The 11,903-nt window shown below is 39.5% G+C and overlaps 1 long non-coding RNA gene across 3 annotated transcripts in view; it reads left to right on the top strand.

Annotated features, from left to right (window-relative positions):
* Nucleotides 1-5,204, top strand: part of LOC110340669 — a 52,729-nt gene extending 47,525 nt beyond the window's left edge. For all 3 annotated transcript variants that reach the window (XR_005877723.1, XR_002382475.2, XR_005877722.1), the window contains exons 2-3: nucleotides 4,259-4,349; nucleotides 4,746-5,204. This is a non-coding gene — a long non-coding RNA (uncharacterized LOC110340669). The remainder of the gene's footprint in view (nucleotides 1-4,258; nucleotides 4,350-4,745) is intronic.
* The last annotated feature ends 6,699 nt before the right edge of the window (nucleotides 5,205-11,903 follow it).

The following is an 11,903-nucleotide window of genomic DNA, read 5'->3' on the forward strand; positions in this document are numbered from 1 at the left end:
AGATGGGCACTTGAGGGTAGGAGAAGAAAAACATTCTCAGACAGCATAACTTCACTTGTTATGTTAGTTTTATAAGAATGGTTGGTGTAATTTTTAGAACTTTGAAAAAAAAAGATCTTCCCCAAGACAAGGGCTGAAGTCCCTATATCTTTGATCAACTATTTATTCAAACACGGATTCTTCAGGACCTTCTCCACTGAGGCAGGGCTTCTGACCATCTATCTGGAAGCTACTAGCATTCAGGATCCATTGCTTGCTATTATTTGCTTTGACTATCCCATTGATTATTTCAGTATTTTGTTGGTGCCATTATTGAACTTCAAGCTTTATCTTACACCAGTGGGCTCTGAACCAGGAAGGGACCATGGCATCTCACTGATGTTGAAGACTTTAAACTCTGCCTGTATTAAAAAAATCAAAAGTTCTAAAAATCACCTGCCATTGCAGTCTATAAAGATTCATTGGTTGGCTCATGATGGTCCTCCAAAGACTGCCATGTCCTAATCCCAAGAACCTGCACCTTATGCCACACAATAAGAGGGCCTTCAGAACTGTGACTAAAGAGTTTAAGAGAGGCTGATATAGGTGAGCTCCAAGGAATCATGAGGATCCTTGTGAGAAGATAGGAGACAATTTGCCAGTTAAAAGATGTGAAAACAATTAGTAGAGACTGGAGTGACGAGTCATGAAGAGGTAGGAGCAAGGGCCTGTGTGCTGGGAAGCAAAAATGGCTTACAGAAGCTAACAAAGGCATGGCCATAGATTAGTGTCTGGAGCCTTCAGAAGGAGCCCACCCCTGTGATTCACTTGGGACTTCCTATCTCCACACTGTGAGAGGGGAAATGTCTGTCTCACTCATGATAATTGGCCATAGTAATAGTAAGAAATGAAGTCACTGGCTAATGATTTTATCCACATGGTATCAGGACATCTCTGTGTATTCAAGCCAGAAGTTGAGGCAAGAATTGGAGTTTTAAAATTAAAAGTGCCCTGAGTTTGAATCCTAGTAAGACTGATTACCAATTTCATGGCTGTGGCACATTATCTTCTATGCCTCTCAAATTATTCATGTGCAGTTGGAAGCTGAATCCGCTCTCTCCCAGCATTCCTGTGATTGTGTCAGACAGCACATCAAATGATCTGAATTCTGGCCTTTGAATAATGCATTTGCTATATTATCATCCTATTTCTCCCTTCTGTCATTCAGTGACTATATTCTGTCTAGATAATGCCAGCTAGTCACCAGGAGTTTCACTAAATTTCTAGAAGGCTTCTTTCTTTGGTATGTCAAAGGAAGTTGTTGGTTTAGAATTTCGTAAAGATAGGAGAGTTTATGGAAGAAACTATGCCCTCTTCATGCATTCAACTACTGTATGTTTATAGCAGATACAGTGTGACAGTCACCCATTTACCCTTTCCAGTGTCCTTGCTGCTCTGCTCTGGTCCAGCTCCAATCTTAAGAATGGTGCTCCTCTCTTGTATCCTGACCCTGGGGTGGGTGGCTGACTGCCTGACTACAAAGCTGTGCATCTCTAAGTCCAACCTTGTTTGGATTATTGACATGATGTTTCCCTGTAGTTTGTGGGAATTGAAATGTAACTTTACGGACAATTCTTCCATTCACACACACATTATCCCCTCTGTGATGATCTCCTGTGCTTCCTGATTCCTTCTTCTATGAAGGGGAGAAAAATCACAACTTTGGGGATCATCCTGTCTCCTGTCTTTCAGTTGCTGAGAACACCAGGCATGTTTCTCATTGCCTTTCCTGGTGTCTCCATCAGAGGTAGTCTACTCAGACCACAGAATCCAATTAAACTTAGTTCTGTTTAAGACACTCACGATGAACTTGCTTAGTTTCTGGAATGTTCTGCAAACTAGATTTCTTTCTTTTACACACAATAAAAATTAGCTTATGATAATTAGCCCTGGTCTTTCTCAAATGCAGAGCCTCTGTGTGCTAAATCCTGAAAGCAGGTTCAGCAGCATGAGACATTCTACTACCTTCTAGGTGAATTCAATTATCCTTTTGTGGCCTGATGGCATGCTAGCTGATAAGCCTTCATAAAGTTGACTTTTTTTCCACAATTCAATACACTGAGGAGCAGATGTGTCTTCAAGGACAGAGGACTAGATATACAGGAAGCATTATCTTATGGCTGAAGGCAAACATCCTAAAACTGGGTTTTTATGATTAGATGTGTGTCTTCACACAACACAAGACTGCAAGTAAAAGATGCATCCACTGCCTTTAATAGATGTGTGTGTTTGTGTGTGATGTGTGTATGTACACTTGTGTTTATATTGTGAACATGTATGCATGTGTATGTATATATGCATTCATGGGTATGTGTGCACGTGTAAAATCACGTATGTATATGTATATGTGTGTGCATAGGTGTGTATACAATTGTGCATTCACATGTGTTCATATTTGTGAGCACGTATGCATGTCTACTTATGTGCATGTGTACATGTATTTATATATGCATGTGTATGTGTGTATATGGGAATAAATGAGTATATTTTTTATTAAGGAAATTTCTAATATATAGAGCTGAGGGCTGAGTCACCTACCAATATCTATCTACTTCGTATACCTCCCCAGGAATTATAGTCCAGTTCAACAGATGTGAATTAGGAATGCAGAATCACTGTGTTTACTTCACAAGCAGTAGCAAAGTCAGTAGTTTGACTCGGGAAAGATGACTCGGGAAAGACAAGCTCTGCATAGCAAGTGATCATTAAAAACTACAGTGAATAAGGACACAATGAAACACCACTCTGCTTTTGTGGTTTTCTCAGTTATCTTATGGGATGAGAGTTCATATCAAAACTGTCATGTTACTAACCACACAGGAATTCCTGGTACACTGCCATGAGGTTTGGAGAGCACTTCCAGTTGTAGGGAAAGAAAGAAAGAAAGAAAGAATATGGTGTTAAGTGAGGGTCAGACATGAGCTGGATTAAGAACACAGTGGAGCAAGCATTTAGAGATATAGATAAAATGGTTTCAGATAGCAAGCCCCAGGCAAGTGCCCTGCATCCAGTGCTGAGATCACAGGAACCTACGTCAGGGAAGGAACCTCCGGAAGTCATCTAAGAGCAAGATGCAAGAACATGAAGTGGGGCAGATGAGGGCAGGTGTGCACACAGTTAAATATGCCCATTCCCTCCTGAAAAGAAGGCCATTCGTGCCCTAACAGCAGAGATGTGAGATGAGCTTAAAGATGAAGCAACACAAGTTTATTGTAGCTACTGGGGTTTCCTCTTACTATATATAACTAAAAGGAAGACAAGAAGGATGATAATAGTCACCTAGCAAAAGATTACTTTTAACACCTGTAGAGCTGAAACTGAAGAATGTCAGAGTCATCACCAAGTAGATCTCTGGACACTGATGGTCATCATTAGACAGACTCATTCACTTGGTCATATGTGATACCAAACCTTCCATTCCTGCGTATATCAGGACCTATCGGGAGATGCAGAACATAATGTGGTGGCTAAGGGATTCTTTTCTATGTGTGCGTTCATCTCTCGGGGACTTCTTCACAAATTACAGAAAAACACAAAGCATCAAAGATATAACTCCTTATACTTACAGAGTTAAGGAATCAAGTTGATAATAGGGCTGAGCTCCCTACAAAAGCTCCAGGAGATCATTCTTTGCTTCATCCTACTTTTGGTGGCTCCATGCATACCTACTCTTGTAGCTACCTAGACTCCACCTCTGTCTCTAACTTAATAATCGTCTTCTCTGTGTCTTGTCAAACAGCCTTTTGCCTGTTGCACTTGCAAAGCTGTCTGCTGTGGAACACAGGCTCCACTATAAACCCAGGATGATCTCATTATGAGATTCTTACCATATTGCTTTGGCAAAATAACTTTTGCTAAATGAGACCATATTCACAGATATAGGTATTGGCACTTGCACCTAACTCTTTAGGAAACACTCCTCATGATGATTGCTTTTAATGTCATCCGTCATAGTGTAGGACGAGAGTCTCAGTCAGGAATTATCTAGATCAGGTTAGCCTGTGATCACTTTGTCTTGATCAGATGGGAAGATGCAGCCTTGAGAATGGGTCTGAACTGAGTAAGAGTTAGAGGATGTGCACTGAACAGTAAGTGTGAATGCATTTACTTTATCTGGTGTCTTGTTATAGTTGTGCCTTGCTGGTGTGATTTCCCTGAAATGATGGGCTGGCTACCTGGAGATTTAAGCCAAACACACCCTCTTCTCTCCTTTTAACAGGATATTTATTACAACAACAGAGACACAATTAGATACTCTTCAGCACACCACACTGTACCTACGCTCTTCTACCTCTAAACCCTCGGTCAAGGTAGGTCCTCTTGTTCCTATATTGAGTTTAATGTAGACAAGAAAAAGCTAACGATTTGACTAAAGGCATCCATTAACTAAAAGTCAAACTTAGGAAAGAGATCAGTGTTCTTTTTACAGCATATCACAGTGATTATGACTTGACAAATCAGGCAATTTTGTTGAGCGTTTTTCAGAGGTTACTTGATTCAATTCTCCATTAGCTATGGAGAAAATACTTTCCTTATTGTTTCAGAGATGAGGACGCTGAAGCCCCGGATGCTGGGAAACTTGCTGGAGCTGACATACAGTCATTGGTTGTTTGGGATTCATTGAAAGTAGGCAAGAGGTAGTGTAAGTCCTTCTTAGCTCCTGAGTCACCATGTCACCTGATATTCTTCCCCTCTGCACCCTGCAGATTCCAAGACTGGGAAACTGTGATGCTTGTTGTCCTCAACTTCATGATCAACAGAGAAATTCATCTTCTCAACTTGTATGCCATTCAAAAGCAACTTAATGGTTGAAGACATTTCATGACACTTTGAAATATCCATGAGACAATGTTGCACAAAAATATCAAATAATTTAAGAATAAATGTAATTTTAGAAAAACAAGTCAGATAGAGCATGTTATAATGTTAATACTGATTATTTCTAGTTGGGAATATTGTTCCTTCTCTCATTTATTTTATAGATTTCATATTATCATTAATAAGTCTATATTGCTCTCATGGCAAGGTAAAATCAAAACTGCTATTAATTTGGGACAAAAATAAGAAAAACTTATCTATCAAGATAAGAAGCATGAAGAAGGTAGCAGAAAAATATTGTATTGTCAAGTTTGTTGGGGAATATAATAAAGAGAACATCAAATTCTGAAACATGTCGATTATAAAGAGTCACATAAGGGTATAAACAGTGACGAGAACTTGTGTGTAAGGGAGATGGAGGCACATAGCAGAAAGAACACAAATTGTTTTCCATAGTTTTCTGAATCAAACACTAAGTAGGCTTCAGAGAGATCAAGAAAGTAGGCTTAGCATCTCATGGGATAAGTATGCTAAGTAATTCATTTGGTTCCCTCAGTATTGTATGTTCCCAATGAGAGTTGGGTCAGAGTCTGACCTCCCAAGCCATTCGGAAGCACCGTGCTAGACCACTTAGAGGAACAGCCTTCCTTTTGTCCCCTTCAAATGATAAAATATCTCTCTCAGCTTTAAAGCAGGCCTCCAGAGGTGTGTTTCGTTCAAAACACATTAGCACCATGCTTCGAAAGGGATGGGAGCCATTCTGACCAGCATTGGTGGAAAGTTTAAGATGGAGATACATGTAGACAAGAACCAGACTGAGGTCCAGAAAGCTAATGAGCCTTTCAATATCAAGACTATTTAGTGACCAGTTGCTGTCTCTGTGTTGGTCTCTCTCTTTGATATCATTCACTTTGTAATAGTGGCCCCACTTTATATTTCATATATGCTGCAACTTACTCTTGCAGTCATATGGCTCTCCTTGTTCCCTATTTTTTTGCTTCTGCATTGTATGTAATTCATTACTTTGGCATGTACCCTCTAATCTGTCACCCTGCCTGGCTTTGAGTATCAGATTCCTTTGTTCAATAACAGGGCACTGGCTAGTTCATGGATTGGCTGCCTTGCCCACCCTTGTGTGTCTTTTGTCTTGTCCAGTTCTTGTCCTGTGAGTAGAATAATTCCCATAATTGAATGGTTAGCATAGCAGGGACTGTGGGAAATGGATATCCCACATGGTTTGTTCAGAAAAGAATGTACTTTTCTTATGAAACAGGCTCTACATGACCAGAAATAAATGGTTCCATGATCAACAATCCAACACCGAATTTCATTTTTAAGTGAAAGGTAGAAAAATCTGTATTCAATCTGGCAGAATTAGGAAAGGGATAAAGAGGACCAGTGACTGCCCCACCTGTCCATCTGGGGGTATTTAATTTGGGGTGAAGGTTTAAGTAGAGGGTCAGGGAGTATATATATATATATATATATATATATATATATATATATATGTGTGTGTGTGTGTGTGTGTGTGTGTGTGTGTGTGTGTGTGTGTGTGCACATATATAATTCCCAGTCAAAATGCAGTCTCACCTGGTATTGATACATCATTTGCTGTGAGGTAAGCCCTCCAGAAACCACCACACAGACATTTTTAAAGTCAAAACCAGTATTTATTGCTGGCTGATGGAGAACTTGCCCAAATCATGCAGCCCTGAACCTTACATCCTTTTGTATTTTATGCACAGTATCTACATCCTGATTGTCACACTTTAGTTAGCATGAAGCGGAACTGCAGAAGCCAAAAAAAAAAAAAAAAAAAAACAAGGTTAGTACATTTAGGGACTGTCTTAATTAGGATTTCTATTGCTGTGACAAAACACCATGACCAAAAAGTAAGCTGAGGTGGACAGGGTTTTATTTGGCTTACATTTCTATGTTGCTGTTAATTATTGAAGGAATTCATGACAAGAACACAACAGAGCAGCATCCTTGAGGCAGAAGCTAGTACAGAAGTCATGAAGGGGTGCTACCTACTGGTTTGCTCCTCATGGCTTGCTCAGCCTGCTTTCTTGTAGAACCCAGGACCACAGGTCTAGGGATAACATGACTCACAAAAGGCTGGGCTCTTCCCCATCAATCACTAATAAGAAAATTTTGCAGCTTTATTTTATGGAGGCATTTTCTCAATTGAGGTTCCTTCTTTTCAGATAACTCTAGCTTGTGTCAGGTTGACATACTATACCAAGTGCAGGGCCTTTCCTGTAACTATAGATTAGACTTTTTTATGGACTAGTTCTTTGTTTCCATTTTGGCAGGTATTGGGACCTGTGTGCTGGGTTTTAAAGTCAGAATGCTGACTCCACCATGACTTCAGTTGTGTTAAGTTCTGGGAGTCTGTTACAATTGTTTTTCTGTGTAAGGTTGTCTGACAAATTGTAAATATTTGTAGGAGAAAAGTTTTCTTTTTTTCTGGCCTAGACTTTCAGCTTTCTCTTCTACCATTGTAGGATTCCTAGGGGAATTCCAGTTTCTTGGGAGCCATTGTTTCAATTGTACAATAATCAAAGAGAGGGACAGAAGTGTCTCTTCAGAATATTTCTCCCCTACAGACCAGGTATACTTCCCCACTATTCCAATACTTCAGTCTTGAGGTAGAATATGTTTATGTCTGAAACATATGTTATGAAGAGTGCAAGTAGGAACCAAGTAATCTCTAGTCAAGTAGGAACCATGTAATCTCTAGTTTTTCAGTAATTTTCAGAAAGGGTATCTCAAGGGAATTCCATCTTTTAAAAAAATATAAGCAGATTTTCCACTTATGATACTCTTGCCCCACCTTATTATGTGAGAGTTGGGATTATAAGCAAATGCTGTAATATGCTCCATGACTTCCTCTCAATTCTGACAACCTCCATTCTTGTCTCTGAATGATGTTCTTGAAGACATCAATGTTCAACTATCTTATAGTTTATTCTCTACTGCTTCTCATCACCAGAGTCTGATTTGTACAGGTTAGTCTGGTTTGATCCCATGATTTGATCCCATGTTTGGCAGGTGGTGACAGATGTCAAGGATTTAGAGCGCCAAACCATGTAAGGCCCATTCTAAAGCTTCTGAGAAGTATAAAGAGAATGGCTCTGAGGTTCAGGCATAAATGGAGTCCATTCTGCGTGTTCTGTGAGTAATGTTATAGCCTCTCAATATTATTTGTGCTCTTTGTAAAAATTATACTTCTGCAGGATGTTAACAGATAACAATTAGTCATAAGGTTCCCAAACACATAAATACCAACAGCAAATGCTTTTGAAGGATGTTAACAGACAACAGTTATGAAGCTTACAAAACACAGTCAATAAGAGTAAAATTAATTTACAAGTTACATCTTGATTTAAGGATTAACCAATGCTCAATATTTTTTAATCATGAAGAGGCACTTCTTGGGGTATCCAGCATTAGAATCTAATTGTCTTTGATGAAAACAATAATCATAATGTAATTACGAATATGCAAACATTAAACCTGGTTAGTAACATTGACATTTGTGTCTTGGAAAACGCCATCTTCATGAGATATTTTCTTAAGGTTTGTGTCATAGAAGGCCTATAATACATACAAAATGTCAAGCAAGAGCTAGCATCATCACGTAAAAGAATTACACAGAAATGCTCTCTCTCTCTCTTTCTCTCTCTCTCTCTCTCTCTCTCTCTCTCTCTCTCACACACACACACACACACACACACACACACACATTCATTCATCTACTATTTAAGAAAAAGGAAGTAAAATCCAAACGCTTTAGTTCAGTAGGAAAATAAAAATACAGGCTTGGCAAAAAACAATTTTTAAAATCTCAAACAGTTCATGAATAAGTGTAGTTTATATGTACAATAATAAAACACTTTGTCAGAGCAAGTAGATATGTGCCAAGTTTTCAGATTGCAAGATTGTCTAAATTGCATACTTTGAAGATAGGTGCCTCCTTAAGTCTGTAAGATACTAAGAGATCAGCATTGTATCATGTGTGAAATGGATCCTTTTCATAGAGTGAAGACAGGATCTCTAATGGCCCATCATCATCTAATTTAATCTAGTGCCCATTGGTTTCAAGAGTCAATATTTAAAGGAACTGAAGAAGAGTAATAGCAAGGTCCAATACAACACTAAAAGATTCCATCACAGGCATTACTTGTTCATTTAGAAGAGCAAAGTTAAGAAGTGGGGGGGGGGGTAGGGGACTTCTCTTATCAGCCCTTGATTATGACTTGCCCTTCTGTATTATCCTAGATGGTCCCATTTGCATTTATCCACACATGATGTGGTAAGTTCCAGCTATTCAGCTTGGCTGAGGGCCAAGGAGAAGCAAAGCTATGCTCTAGATGGCGGTGACCATGACTCAGGCTGGCCCTGACTTTACCACCTATTTCTGTCTCTTCGTCAGGCACAACAGACCACTGAGAAGGTCCGTGGTAGGGTCAAATGTCCTTAATCTTCAAAGCAAAGTCCAAATGCTCATTTTTCTGCCTCATGGCATACAGATAGGGAGCTGCTGATGCTGGATTACATGGGAAGGCAGAGAAATTTCCCCGTGAGGAAATGACTCAGAAGCTCCTGGATCCTTCCAGTCTTTCCTTTCTCTCTGGGGCTAGCACGTTGTGAAAGGCAGACACTCCCAGATTTGTCTTTTAGTCCCTTCATGATTGCTGTGATTTTTGCTGGACTGGCTGTGTCTCAATAGGCCAGATTGAGAAGCCAATGAACACTACCCATATAATAGCAGATTTATTCAATGAGGCCATATTGGGGAGATGGACAAAGTGTGACCCCTCTGCTGAGCTCATCTTCATCAACATGGAACTCTTTGCTAAAAAGACTGATTGATGGCTGATGCACAGTTCATTAAAATTGTGGAGAATCAGGAAACATAAGGAAGTATGTAAATGTTGTTGTCTTTAGGCTAGTGCACAAAGTCAAATGACTAAGCATTTACTTTCTGATATATCTATCAGGGCTGGACACTTATTTTCACAAAGCATATAAAACATAATTTTGTGTCTTAAAAAGATTTTGAAGAGTTGTTTTGAGGGAACTACTAAAAGAAATATATCTCGACCTTTTGTTACATTGGTGTGTCTCTCCACTGATTGCTAAGTTGTGGTTCCAGAAATTTCAGACAGATTTGACCTAATTGGGGATACTGCACATGAAATTAATTTCAGGGCTGGGACCTTGAAAACTGCCTGGGCTAATTAACAGAAGGCAGAGTTGAACCTTTTGCTCTGGTGGACTTCTTGGTAGTTACTAAGTGATTTGATCAAGTCCAGAAACAGCTGGGAAGGTGAAAAGCTTCCAGAACATATTTCCTAGGTGCTGTATAGAGTAAAAGGCACACTTAATGTTATTCTAAGCACACAGTAATTTATTTTATTTTAGTTATCTTATTTTATTTATTTTATTCTTAGGCATAGTCCATTGCAATCTTGATATACAAGTAAAGAAAACAAACTCTGTTGAGCTGAGGCCACTTAGATTGTATGTTCCCCGCTTAAACTGAAGTCAGTTAAATAAGGACAGAAAAAGTATACTCATTGAGTAATGCAGAAATACTAAGCTACACAAAATAGGGATGTCCTTAGATCTTTTATTGAGGGAGAAATCACTTAAGTGAGAAGTCAAGAAAGTCAAGAACCAAAGATCAACATATTGCTCTCCAGCAAGCAACCTGAATGTGACCGGAACCCAAAGAGAAAGTGTCTCCTCCTCTCAGCTCTTTTATCCCCCATACGTTCTATGTACCTGTGACCACACCTGAATGGGTGTGGTAACCCTACAGGTATGTAGATCTCTCCCTACAATTAAGTGTATAAATACTTCTGTTTTCAACTCATTCTCCTTTGATAACTTGGTTTCCCCTTTAAGTCTAGACTCAGATCTAATCCTAGCTCCCACTAGCTGGGTTTTCTTCATCTACAATATGTCCCAATTTATACCTGCTTTCTCTATGTTGTTGTAAGCATCAAGGGACTATGACTGCTCCTCCATAATTATCAACCCACAAGGAATTCCAGTTATTTACTGCATTATAGCAAAATACTACAAATTTAGTTAAGGCAACAGTATACCATGCTCCCCCATTCCAAGAATGGTTGGGCTCAGTTGATCAGTTCTTGCTTGAATTCTCTCATGCAGTAGTAACCAGATGATCATAGATGCAGGCATGACACACTGACTTAGCTTGGAGTTAGCTGTGCTTCCTTTTGCACATGGATTCTCTTCACATGACAGTTATCTTTTCCCACATCAGGTCAAATTATAACTAGAGCTGTAGAGTCTTCTAAATGACGCCCTTAGATGCCCCAACTGTTACATCTACAATCCTCTATTGATTAAGCAAATCATGAAGCTCCACCCAGAATGGAACAGAGGAAGATTTTAGCATCATAGGAAGGAAAGAAATAGAATGCACTGTGTTTATATTATCAACCAAAGATAATCTGTTCCAGCTCTACTTTCTGCTCCGTCTATTCACCCATCCTTTCACCTAGCCATGCCTTAAACAAACATCTAAAAATTACTATGAACCAGCCAATTTCCTGGGTGCTGATGTTACAATGCTGAAAAGCCAGATGCTGTCCCATGATCTAAACCTGCCGAAAGTGTTGAGAGGGAGCACTTAGAATGAGAAATAAAGAAGACAAAAGAAAAAGCCGAGACCAGGCGATCTTTCATAAGCTGATGACTTATGCCAAGAAAGTTTATAAAACAGCTCAACTTCTTACATATGACTTGTGGTTGTGTGTGTGGTGGAGGATGGCCAAGATCAGCAGAGAACTAAATCACACAATGTTTTCCAAGAGAACACAGGATACATCAGACTCAGCTGCCCTAGGACTGGAAACCACAGCCTGGGGAAAGAGGAAGATCCCCAGAAACTGCAATCTTGACTACTTTGGTGCCCTGTCTCCGGCTCCAGAATGTACATTGCCAAGTCTACCTCTGGATAGGAACACAGAACTAACATTCCTTTTGTGCTTTCATCCTATCCTCAG

This window comes from Mesocricetus auratus, unplaced genomic scaffold (genome assembly GCF_017639785.1).
Source record: "Mesocricetus auratus isolate SY011 unplaced genomic scaffold, BCM_Maur_2.0 Super-Scaffold_100006, whole genome shotgun sequence".
NCBI lineage: Eukaryota > Metazoa > Chordata > Mammalia > Rodentia > Cricetidae > Mesocricetus > Mesocricetus auratus.